This window comes from Myxocyprinus asiaticus, chromosome 13 (assembly GCF_019703515.2).
Source record: "Myxocyprinus asiaticus isolate MX2 ecotype Aquarium Trade chromosome 13, UBuf_Myxa_2, whole genome shotgun sequence".
NCBI classification, from domain to species: Eukaryota; Metazoa; Chordata; class Actinopteri; order Cypriniformes; family Catostomidae; genus Myxocyprinus; species Myxocyprinus asiaticus.
Genome location: NC_059356.1, coordinates 35,747,735 through 35,759,929, shown reverse-complemented (window position 1 = coordinate 35,759,929; position 12,195 = coordinate 35,747,735). Strand labels below are relative to the sequence as shown.

The following is a 12,195-nucleotide window of genomic DNA, read 5'->3' as shown; positions in this document are numbered from 1 at the left end:
CATTGGTCTCTACATGGCTACACTATTTCGCCAATTGCCTTTCCAAATTGACACATGTGAAAACACTTTTAGATAATGAGTTCACTTACAAATCAGAGCTTGAGCACTATAAATAGGCCAGTCTTATGGCCAGACCCACAAAGAAGGCGAGATGTAGCCTAATTCTTTCTAGCACAAATGCTTTTGTTTTCTTCAGTGCTTTTGTTGTTTTGAGGAGTGTTAGAACATTGAAAAAACAAATAACTTTTTCCCCTTATTTGTATTGATTGTGTGTTATGTTTGGAATACACATCCATACTTTACACATTTGGATGCCTGTGTGTATGTGTGTTTACTACATGTATGACAAAACTTTATTGCAAACTGCTCTGCCCTGCACACAGAAAAAGCAAAAGCCACAAGCGTTTTTCATTTATACTATCAGTGCGTAGTTGGCACTTCGTGTACTTATTCAAATGATGGTTTGTGTGTACTGTACTGACGCAAAGACAAAATTTTGCAAGAATTGTTTGCTTTTGCAAGAGATGTATGTTTTGCTGGTATGGTGTAAGATTTTGTGGTTAGTGTGTAGAGTTTTGTAAAAAAATAGCCTATAGTTTCAAAGATAGTGCCTAAGCAATCAGAAAAAAACTGTAATAATCATTTTATTGGAAGGCTGTTAAAATGTATATAAGAAAACATGTATTACTTAGATTTGGGTGGGCTTAATTGGGTCACTTCCATTATAAGTAGTATTAAAGGAAATATTAAGAGTGGAGACAGGAAACAGGATGGGGTAAAACTGGGGCAAAAGGGGGAATCGAACTGGGGTCGTCCGTACGACAAAAACGCATCTATAGCATTTTTACACACCATGCCACTGAAGCTACACTTTGGGGTGCAGTTTGTCTTTAATTTCAGTTTTTTCACCAGACTATTTGAGTGCAAATAGCCACGCTGTGGCAGGTGCTATTGGCACCTAGTGCAAATAGTCACACCGATTATTTTGTGGTACCCAGTCTTTTTATAAAGCATATTCTCTTAATAAAATATGCACTCCTGTTGACTGTATTACATAATTTACAACTCCCTTTACAGCTTGCTTTTGGTGCCAATCTGTGGACATTTGACACAGAAACTGTAACTCACATGTGCCCATACGTTCAACAACGCTTCCACTTTCAGCCACTGCGAACAGAATTTTCAAATTTCGGTAAGCAAAGACCGATATCCGCTGAAGAACTTTCAACCTACTGTCGCTGAAAACACAGTGAAATCAGTCTGTTTAAAAATTACTTTAAGCCAGCTCTATGTCCCTGCTCTCAGCACACTTCTTTCAACCAAGCAAAACTGTCTAAGAGGAAGGACTGGAGACCAGAGGCTTTGACCTGATAGATTATTTAAATATATAATTCCTTACGCTGTTTTTCTCCAGCTTTCTGTCTCTGTTCTCTTTGACAGGACCCAGACTTGGCTGGGTCAACAGAGCACTTGTATTTGACACAGGTTGTACGTCACTGTGGAGATTTATCTATGTGTGTGTGTGAGAGAGAGAGAAAGTCTTGAGAAAGATGATGTTGGGCAGGCCATGGGAGAGAAAGCAGTATATCATGGTGTCTTATGTTTGTGTGTGTGTGTGTCTGTGTATCTGGCCTCTGTTGTCTCAGTGTGTCCTGTCTTTGCAGTCATCCCTCACTGTCACATAACATTAATACTGACTACAGATTTACTCACTCAGCCACAGAAGCTGAGTATGCACACTCAAGTGTATGTTTGTGTTTGTGAGGCAAAGGTTCACATTGGTACTGAGCTGAATGGGAGAATAGAATCACACGAGACTCCTTCCCACTGAGAATGTCACTGAGGATCTATAACCACACACACACACACACAAGTTCTGCATCTACAGTGTGTGTGTGTGTGTGTGTGTGTATGTATTTCACAGAATGATGGAATTATTTTGAGTCACAATGAGGATAAGGAAATCACTCCTTTCCACAAAATATACATGAACGTACACACAAAAACACAAAACGCTCCTTTTATAACGTACAGTATATATGTGTATGTGAGGAAAAGAAAAGCAGAAAGATAAAGACATCATATCAAATAAGGCTACATCCAAACGTATTTGTCGATGCAGAGCGAAACTAAAAAAATGTTCCTGCCTTTCCAATGTTTGACTATTTCTTCCTCTTCTTCACCATTCATACTGATCTCCATATGGTTCTATAAAAGACTGACAGACAAACTGAGCGGCTTCACAGCCTCCACATTATCTGACATCTCCACAGTCTGGGTGGTCAAAACTGGTCTTGCCCAACTGCAGACTGTTTTGCCTCTATGTGTGTGTGTGTGTGTGTGTGTGTGTGTGTGTGTGTGTGTGTATACGCTTGAGTATACTGCTCATGCTAGAAAATTATACACAGGCCAGGTTCCTCTGATCAGATTCCAAGGCTTTAGAGTGTGTGGATGTGTGGTATGTAATTGCATGCCTGACAGAATGTGCTCCTCATCTATCTTTTACCCGGGCAAAGCGCAATTTCCTTCCCTTGCTTTACTCTTTTTTTTATTTCCGCTCCAAAGTCCATTTGTCTGTGTGTATGTGTGTTATGTGTCACAGGTGAACATTGTTGTATCACACACACAGATCCTTCTTGCAGACTTGTTCTTATAAAAAAGAAGAGCAGAAAATAGGATTTGTGTGTAGTGCTGGGTTAAAATATCGATTTTCTGATGCATCATGATATTCATTTGAACGATCTCGATATCGATTCTTATATCCCAAGATCGAGCTATGTGGCAACCCTCAACAATGAGAGTAAATCACTCATATATGCAACCAAATTTCACTTTATGCAGCTAAAAATGTCTGTGATTACCCACTGGCAGGTCAAAGTTCAGATTTCACTCACCAGTGATTGAGTAGTATAATGGCGAAGAAGTTGCTGTCACTGTGAGTTGAGAGTAAAACTTTGGTTTGACTCATTCTGTGTGTTCAAAGACGAGATCCACGCAATTAATTTGTCAATGAATAATGTATCTTTGAATACCTTTTCTGTTTTTAACATTCCATTGTTGATCAAAAACAACAAAAAAGAAACATTTAATTAGAGGTTGACCAATATTCTATTGAATCAATTCTACTGAAGAAACTATCAGTTATTGGAAAAAAAAAAAAAAAGATAATTTTTCTCCATTGCATCCAGTGCTGGAACGGCTGGGAAGGGTCCGCTGTCGTTATACAGTATGAGAGCGGCCTCTAGAGGTGAAATAAAATCACTTCACTGGTGCCTTGTGGTGTTTGTTTTGACACGAGACTACACTCTGCATGGAGCAGAACTTCATATGTGGATTTAAAACATCAACAAAGAAAAGGTATGTATACATTACACTACAGTACATGTTGTCATATCATTATAAAGTAATTTATTTGTTGATTGTTGCATTAGTAGAGAACAGCAGTATGTTTGCCGGCAAGGCTGAGAGGACGCTAACATTAAAGCTAACCTCAAGCAGTTAGAATAATTTGACAAAAATACACGCAAGTCCTACCCAAATGTTTAAATGTCACGATTGTTACCATCTATTACCATCTATTTGCATTAGTTCATATCCAGCTGGTCACGTTTATGCATTTGTTAGCCAGCTAAGTTGCATATTTAAAGCTAGTGATGTGAGAAAGCAAATTAATATCTTCATGCAGCCGAGAGAAACGTATAAACAAATCAGAAATACATCTGATTTCAGTAAAAACATTTTATCCTCACTGTAATACGATGACTTCAGATCGATCACATTCTTGCACTAAAAAAGGCTAGACACAGTGCAAAAAAATACAGTTTAACAGAAAGCAGGTGTCTCAATATGCTTTTAAAGTTCACACATCATCTGAAAAACAGCGCTCCTGCACAAGACACTGAATAAAAAAAAAACAAAGGGAAAAGACGTTCATCTAGCATGCATTTACACAGAAAAACAAATGGATGGTTGCTAAAGCGTTCGGTGTGAACAGCCCCTTACAGTTGGTGGAGGTCTTTGGCCATTGCGTCTTGCTCTCTTCTAAGTGTTTCTCAGATTAAGTAATGAGTTGTTTTAATGCTTTGTCAGGAAAGATGTTCAGCTTGGAAACGTGTGTCTCAAGATCCTCGCGCTCTATTCCAGTCTGTTGTGTTCCGTCTGATTGAACTGCCCCTGGCCTGGGCTCATAGTCTGAGCCGCTTCACCACCGAGTTCAGCTGAATACCACTGCTATCTGTGAATATTGCTACTCTACATACAACTGTACTGAATAAAAAACAATGTGGTGTTTCACTGTTATTATGAAGCTTGAGTCTGGAGTAGTAGGAATCAGTGCAAGTGTAACACCACGTGAACTGCCTATTGAAATGTTTTCCCCCCTCATTTTATTTTGACTTAACATTTGAGAATATGGACTGACTAAAACCATAAAGTCCACAATCATCTCCACCGTTTTGAGCGTGCACATTAGTTGAAAATGAAATGCTCTTTTTTAACAGCCAGGATAGAAATGTTCTATGCAATAATATAATGGTGCTGAATGGTTTATGTATTTATTGCGCACTCTTGTGGCTAAGGAAACAACGTCAATTTAAAAATCAGCTGACTTTAAAATTTGAATATTTGTTCATGTATATTAATATTTATATATTTATTTCATTTTAAAAAGTACAATACATTTTCATGGTTCAGTCACTACTGTTTATTTTTGTAATAAAGTTCAGCACTATTTTACTTTGAGTGTTATTTTTTATTCAGTATCAATTTTTAAAACTATTGGTTGATTTATCAGTTATTGGCAGGTACTGCCCAACTTAGTTATCGGTATCGGTAAAATCCACTATCAGTCGACCTCTACATTTAATACTAATCACACATAGCACAAATGCGATGAACAAGCCATAAAACTACACTTGTTTGGTAATATACGGACAATCAAAACACTTCTGTGAGACGCTTATTGAACTGCCACTATTCTTAAAGAAACAGTATCCTTTTAATGTAAATAATTTATTATACAACAATTATGTAACAAAAAATATATCTGCAATATAATATATATTTCAAGACATATTTATTGATGGAATACATGGATTTGTAATTTTCAAAAAGCTAAAATGTGACCAAATGTAAACTAATGTTAACTAATAAACTAATGTTAAAATAAAATGTGTAAAATTAATATTTTCGTAATGTTCCTAGTTAGAAGGTCCCCTTTATAATTAACAGCATTACCTGAGAGATCATTTCTGTATAAGCAAAATGGATATTACCACATATAGCTAAGCATAAAACCAGTGCTGAAAATGTGTGAACTTAATTCAAATTATTCACAATTAACACTGGAGAATATATATTTTATAAGAAGAAATATTTAAAAATATAAGATCTTTTAAGACTTGCTCCTTAAATAAAAAATGTCTGCTATCAACAGTGAAGCCAATATTTTTATGCTTTTTTTTTTTTTTTTTTAAATTGACAACCATTGTATAACATGGTGTAATAAAAGTATGCAAGCTCCTTGTGGCCATAAATCCACCACTACTCAAATCAACTGTCCTGTCCAACTTATCATGACATTATGACCATTTAAGCATTTTGTCATAGTAGTTTTATTTATTTATTTTTTTTTTCAAATGAGATGCGTTTGAGAAGTCCAGACACATAAGGTGCCTACAAAGTAACTTTGAAAGCTAACAGAGAGAGAGAGAGAGAGAGAGAGAGAGAGAGAGAGAGAGAGCAGAAGAATTAAAGTAGCAGGTAATCCTGAAATGAAACATTTCGAAACACTCACTGTAAAATATGACTAATTTTAATGGTAAAAGAATGTGAAAATGCTACAGAAAATAACCTTTAATTTGTTAACGGGTAATTACCTTAACATATACAGTTAAACAATATATATATATATATATATATATATATATATATATATCAGTTGTGCTCAAAAGTTTGCATACCATGGCAGAAATTGTGAAATTTTGGCATTGATTTTGAAAATATGGCTGATCATGTCTTTTATTTAAGGATAGTGATCATATGAAGCCATTTATTATCACATAGTTGTTTGGCTCCTTTTTTAATCATAATGATAACAGAAATCACCCAAATGGCCCTGATCAAAAGTTTACATACCCTTGAATGTTTGGCCTTGTTTAGACACACAAGGTGACACACATAGGTTTAAATGGCAATTAAAGGTTAATTTCCCACACCTGTGGCTTTTTAAATTGCAATTAGTGTCTGTGTATAAATAGTCAATGAGTTTGTTAGCTCTCATGTGGATGCACTGAGCAGGCTAGATACTGAGCCATGGGGAGCAGAAAAGAACTGTCAAAAGACCTGCATAACAAGGTAATGGAAATTTATAAAGATGGAAAAGGATATAAAAAGATATCCAAAGCCTTGAAAATGCCAGTCAGTACTGTTCAATCACTTATTAAGAAGTGAAAATTCGGAGATCTCTTGATACCAAGCCAAGGTCAGATAGACCAAGAAAGATTTCAGCCATAACTGCCAGAAGAATTGTTCGGGATACACAGAAAAACCCACAGGTAACCTCCGGAGAAATACAGGCTGCTCTGGGAAAAGACTGTGTGGTTGTTTTAAGGAGCACAATACTTGTTGACCCCTCTCCAAACATATGGTTGTGACCATAAAGCTCTATTTTGGTGTCGTCACTCCAAATTACAGTGTGCCAGAAGCTGTGAGGCGTCAAGGTGTTGTCGGGCATATTGTAACCGGGCTTTTTTGTGGCATTGGCTTCTTTCTGGCAACTCGACCGTGCAGCTCATTTTTGTTCAAGTATCGTCGTATTGTGCTCCTTGAAACAACCGCACCATCTTTTTCCAGAGCAGCCTGTATTTCTCCTGAGGTTACCTGTGGGTTTTTCTTTGTATCCTGAACAATTCTTCTGGCAGCTGTGGCTGAAATCTTTCTTGGTCTACCTGACCTTGGCTTGGTATCAAGAGATCCCCGAATTTTCCACTTCTTAATGAGTGACTGAACAGTACTGACTGGCATTTTCAAGGCTTTGGATATCTTTTTATATCCTTTTCACTCTTTATAATGTTCCATTACCTTGTTTCTTTTCTGCTCCCCATGGCTCAGTATCTAGCCTGCTCAGTGCATCCACATGAGAGCTAACAAACTCATTGACTATTTATACACAGACACTAATTGCAATTTAAAAAGCCACAGGTGTGGGAAATTAACCTTTAATTGCCATTTAAACCTATGTGTGTCACCTTGTGTGTCTAAACAAGGCCAAACATTCAAGGGTATGTAAACTTTTGATCAGGGCCATTTGGGTGATTTCTGTTATCATTATGATTAAAAAAGGAGCCAAACAACTATGTGATAATAAATGGCTTCATATGATCACTATCCTTAAATAAAAGACTAATTTTTTTGCATGATCAGTCCTATTTTCAAAATCAGTGCCAAAATTTCACAATTTCTGCCATGGTATGCAAACTTTTGAGCACAACTGTGTGTGTGTATGTATCTCTCTCTCTCTCTCTCTATATATATATATATAACAGGAACAAACATGTAATTTTACATGTTTGAAAAAAACATGTTTTTTTATATGTAAAAGTATGATTTTACTGTTTAATTTACAGTAAAAATTTATATTATGTTTAACAAGAGAATACATGTACTTTTTATGGTAAACTATTGTTAAAATTATGGTGAAAAACAATAATCTGGCTTTCACAGAATTCCCTGTATGACCCATCACATTTTATGAGAATATTTATGTTTCTTCTTAATTTTAATATCAGTTATGCACCTTGGGGTATTATGTGTTATATCTGATGTAGTTGGTTAATGTTTATTGCATTATTTTAGTGTCACATGTGTTATCCTGATGGTGTTTTGTGTTTGTGTGAGTGACACTGTGAACTGTCTCTAAATGTGTATTGTCATTGCAAGAATTTCATGTCATCATGTGCCTTTTTATTGTCACTACGGTGAGTAACAATGCATTTTAATGTGAAAAGCAGATTAATGCAGTTCCAGTGTATCAAGTTCATATCATTTAATACGATTATAGTGCTCACCATTTTATTTATGGTAGATTTATGGCAACCACGGCTGCTAGATTTTACTGTAAATTTAACAGTTTTCTTTGAAGTGTACCATAAACCAATTAACATTTGTACCGTATTTCTTACAGAGAATTTCAGGCAACTCCAGCTGCCAGTTTTTCACCGTACATATAACAGGATTTTTTATTTTTTTACAGTGTATGAAAATGAAGCATCTATGGCCTTATAGCCACTTAACTACTTTAGAATCACTCTCCAGTTTAAAGTCATCAAGTAAAATGCCTGGGCTATTCTGGGTCTGGTTTCTTATGGTTTTACACGCAATGGAGACTGCATTCTGCATGTAAGGCATTACATGAATTTAAAACATTGATTAATTGTAACTCTAATTTTGTTAGTTACCTTTATGATGAGCAACAAATCTGCAAATAATAACACAGCCATTTTAAATGAGTCCTATCTAGACAATACAAAACAAACAATAGAAACTAATATCTGACACTCTAGGGGTATTTTGTTACATTCTGCTCCACCACCCCACCCCTGCTATAATATGAGCTAATTACATTAATCAGGTGTTTTGGTGCATTAATGTGAAAAATACCTGCAAGGCTTGTTGCTGTGGAGCAGTGAGCAGAACAGCCGTACCGTACAGAGTCTATGTTTAAGTAGAAAATATGGTCTCCTCTTAGCAGACATTAAACAGATAGACCAGGACCAAACACTGAAGACAACTAGCTGGTCACTAACAGGAGGAAAGACAGCCATGGAAAAAATGTAACTGCCATTCGAAAGGTGACAAGCACACTTCCTAAATGGATGTAGAATAAACTCAAGACAATGGTAACCACAATCCTCTCCAAAACAAATATGTTATTATGAACATTACCTAATCTCAGGATATATTCTGACAGTGTAGGATAGTAGTGAGAGAAAGAGAGTTTACAGGTGTCCTCTATATCAATGAGGGAGACTTCACCCAGATAGCACACATACATCTCCGAGATGTCTGTTTGGGAGCGTTTCAGCTGGAAAGAAATAACATTTGCTAAACATCTTAAAAAGATCAGAATTGCATACATTCTAAAGCACAAACGTAATGTGAATGTCTTATTGACACTACATTTTGCAGATAAGCAAGCAACATAAAAATACGTCTTCCAGATGTAAACATCAAATAGACATCTGGTTGATGTACAGTACATGTGCTATCAGGGTAAAGCTATCTTCACCTTTCAATCATAACTGCTTTATTATTATATCAGCAATTATTATTGTTAGAAGAAGAAGAAGAATAGGAGGATTAGAGGGAAAACAGGAAAAAGAAGATTTTGTTGTCATGCAAAACAAAAAGCAATAAAAACATCCAATTTGTCAAGCATCAGGTCCCTTCTAGTGTTAACAACAACACCAAAGTGATAACTTCAAAAGTGCACACACCTAAACCAGGCAAAATCCTCCATTTCAGCATGGCCCTGTTGAGGCCAAGCAAAAGCATCGCAGGCAGAAAACATGAAGTCTGTAATGATGTTTTGTTTCTGTCAGCATAAACGATAAACCGAACACTACATGGATAAGTGTCATAACGTTGTACAGTAACCATCATTGTGCTGAAATGTACACTAAAGTGTTTCATTTCCTTCTTTCAAATATAAATATACTGATTAAAAACCTAACTGACTGATACTCATCACTAGACCTGTCATTCACGCCTATTGCTGCTTCTCCACACAAAATATAAGACTAAAAAAATATAGGCTATATATAATTTAAATATATCTCTTACCGCTCTGCGAGTCTGTGATGATTATTTTAAGAAGAAGGATTCCCTGGTCAAATGACGGAAGGTCCCCTTGTTTTTTTTAATAGCTGCCCAAATCGTCCGTTGTCGTACTCGCCGTTGCCTCCGTCTTGTAAGCGTTGAAGACTTCACGAGACGTCAGAGCGTCTGATATTGTCCGATTTTAACATACTGTCAAGTATCCAACGTTATTCGACGACGTGTCTCGAGTGTTGTTAACATTAATTTGCGAGGTTTTGTTCAAACAGGCGACGCTGAGGGGATATATTCAGTCATTTAGAAGAAATCGGTGCTGCTGAACCTTGCTGACAGCTGAACTCAACTGATGTCCTCTCGTGCTAGTATTTACCTGGCGAAACATTCTCGCGCGCTTGATCTGTCGATTTTACTCACGCGCCTAGTATCACCCACTACACAGAACACGTGCAATCTATCCATCTTGTCTGTGAACAATGAGTGACTATGAGTTCAAGTTGTGTCCATACGCTCCGTCCTCTATCTCACTGCGAGGTTGACTGCTACCACGGTTCACCCACACGACTTTTTTTGATTGCTTGTGAAGAGGACAGGCAAAGGTGCTAAAAGCGTATTAATACTTAAGGGGAAGACTGACGAAAGGTTTGAGGCGAAGGGTGAACGTTCACAAAAGGCGAAGGGTGAACTTGCGCGCAAGGACGATGCGCGCGCCCGCTCTTATTTGATTACGTTTGAACATAATTAAGAAGCCATTGTGTTCTACCGCCCGGTTCATACTACCAATATTCGCCCAGATATTATTATTTCAGTCCCGAAATCAGTTATTTTCAAGCATTTTCAAGTTATTTAAAATGGCAAAAGAGAGAGCTGCTGTTATTAAACATGAAGTCTTGGTCCCATCTCTTATCCCTTGAACTTAATCAACCAAGAATTGTAATACCTGCCCCACACCCTCAACAGTATTTGATCTGATAGTTCTTACCCTGAAACCGTGTTCCATTAGTCTAAAATCCAAAGGAGCCATTGTCACACCTCAGTCTGCTTTCAACTCTGACATTCACTCAGGCACTCTGACAGGAAGTTTGACAGGCTGACTGGTTCAGGTGCATTGGTTGACATCTTATACAGACAGTGATATCAGAAATGGGGTTTTCTCTTTACCAGAGGCATCTCTGTCAGATCTTTTGTTTCTGTCTTTTTACCTCTCTCTCTCTCTCTTTCTCACTTGTCAAATGATGGCAGTGTTGGGTTGGTCATAGTCCAGCGGCATTAAATAATTATTGTTGCTAGGATGGCATGGATCCGATCAAACTGTTCCAACAGTTTGGATGTAGGGTGAAATCAGGCTTCCAAAGTTTCTGCACTCTGGGTGATTTTGATGTACAGCCGGGTTTGTCAACATATGGTGCTCAAAAACAGCCTGAAGTGACACAGAGCGATCCAATACTTCTTTTCATCACATCATCTATCTCTCATTTACTGTGTCTGCCAGAAAAACCCTAGCGCCCTGCTTATTATGAATCTCTCACTCCGACTTATGGGATATGAGAGGAGTATTAGGTAGAGGCAACACTGAAACATTGGATCAAGATGGTGACATTGTCACATCAAATCAATCCATTAATCAGTCATTCAGTGTGATTAAGCAAATGATCAGACAGCCAACACTGATTAGAAGAAACTTTCCAAGATGTATTGCCAGTGTGTGAACTCATCATGTCAGGGTTATGATTAAGCTGAGCAACTGATGAGTGAAACTGGAGGTCTAAAACCTCTCTAGACCTCTAAAATGTAGTTTTAGGATATTCTAATTATGATTGAAATTCCATTTGATATCACATTTGAATGCCACAGGGCGTTCTGTAAATAAAACAAAAAACATTCTAATTTGCTTCTTTGTAATGGACCAAGAATATCACATTTTCTTTTAATCAAAAAGGTGCTTTAGGATTTTCAATTAAAGTTTAGCAATTCCTTTCCAGTAAGGATCCAGTCAACTTTTTTCCCCGGTCCGGAGAGAGACCAGTGCAAAGCTTTAAAGGGTTCATAAAAGGTGTATAATCATATCCAGTGATAGGTAAGTGACCCAAGAAGTAATCCATTACAAATGACTATTTACTTATCTAAAATGTAATCAGATTTCTGATTATGTCATCAAAAAAAGTAATCATATTGGTATATTTTCTTCATAAGTTACCTTTTAGGACACTTTATACTGAAATGTTTTAGTTTTCCACTCAACAAAATCCTACTTCATTGTGGCACACAAGTCATACACTCAGCACCAGGGACCGAAAACGCTTCAAGGAGCGAAAACGGGAACAAAATCCCTTTCAATAGTTCCAAAGTAAAAACATTATTTTT

The 12,195-nt window shown here is 36.9% G+C and overlaps 1 protein-coding gene across 2 annotated transcripts in view; it reads right to left on the bottom strand.

Moving 5' to 3' along the window:
- Positions 1 to 10,918, bottom strand: part of LOC127450298 (gap junction gamma-1 protein-like) — a 64,836-nt gene extending 53,918 nt beyond the window's left edge. Inside the window, exon 1 of one of the 2 annotated variants that reach the window (XM_051714265.1) lies at positions 10,814 to 10,918. The gene's annotated coding sequence lies outside the window, so the exon portion shown is untranslated. Of the gene's footprint in view, positions 1 to 9,840; positions 10,182 to 10,813 lie in introns of those variants that run through there. The other variant, XM_051714264.1, reaches the window with a different exon arrangement.
- Positions 10,919 to 12,195: the final 1,277 nt, after the last annotated feature.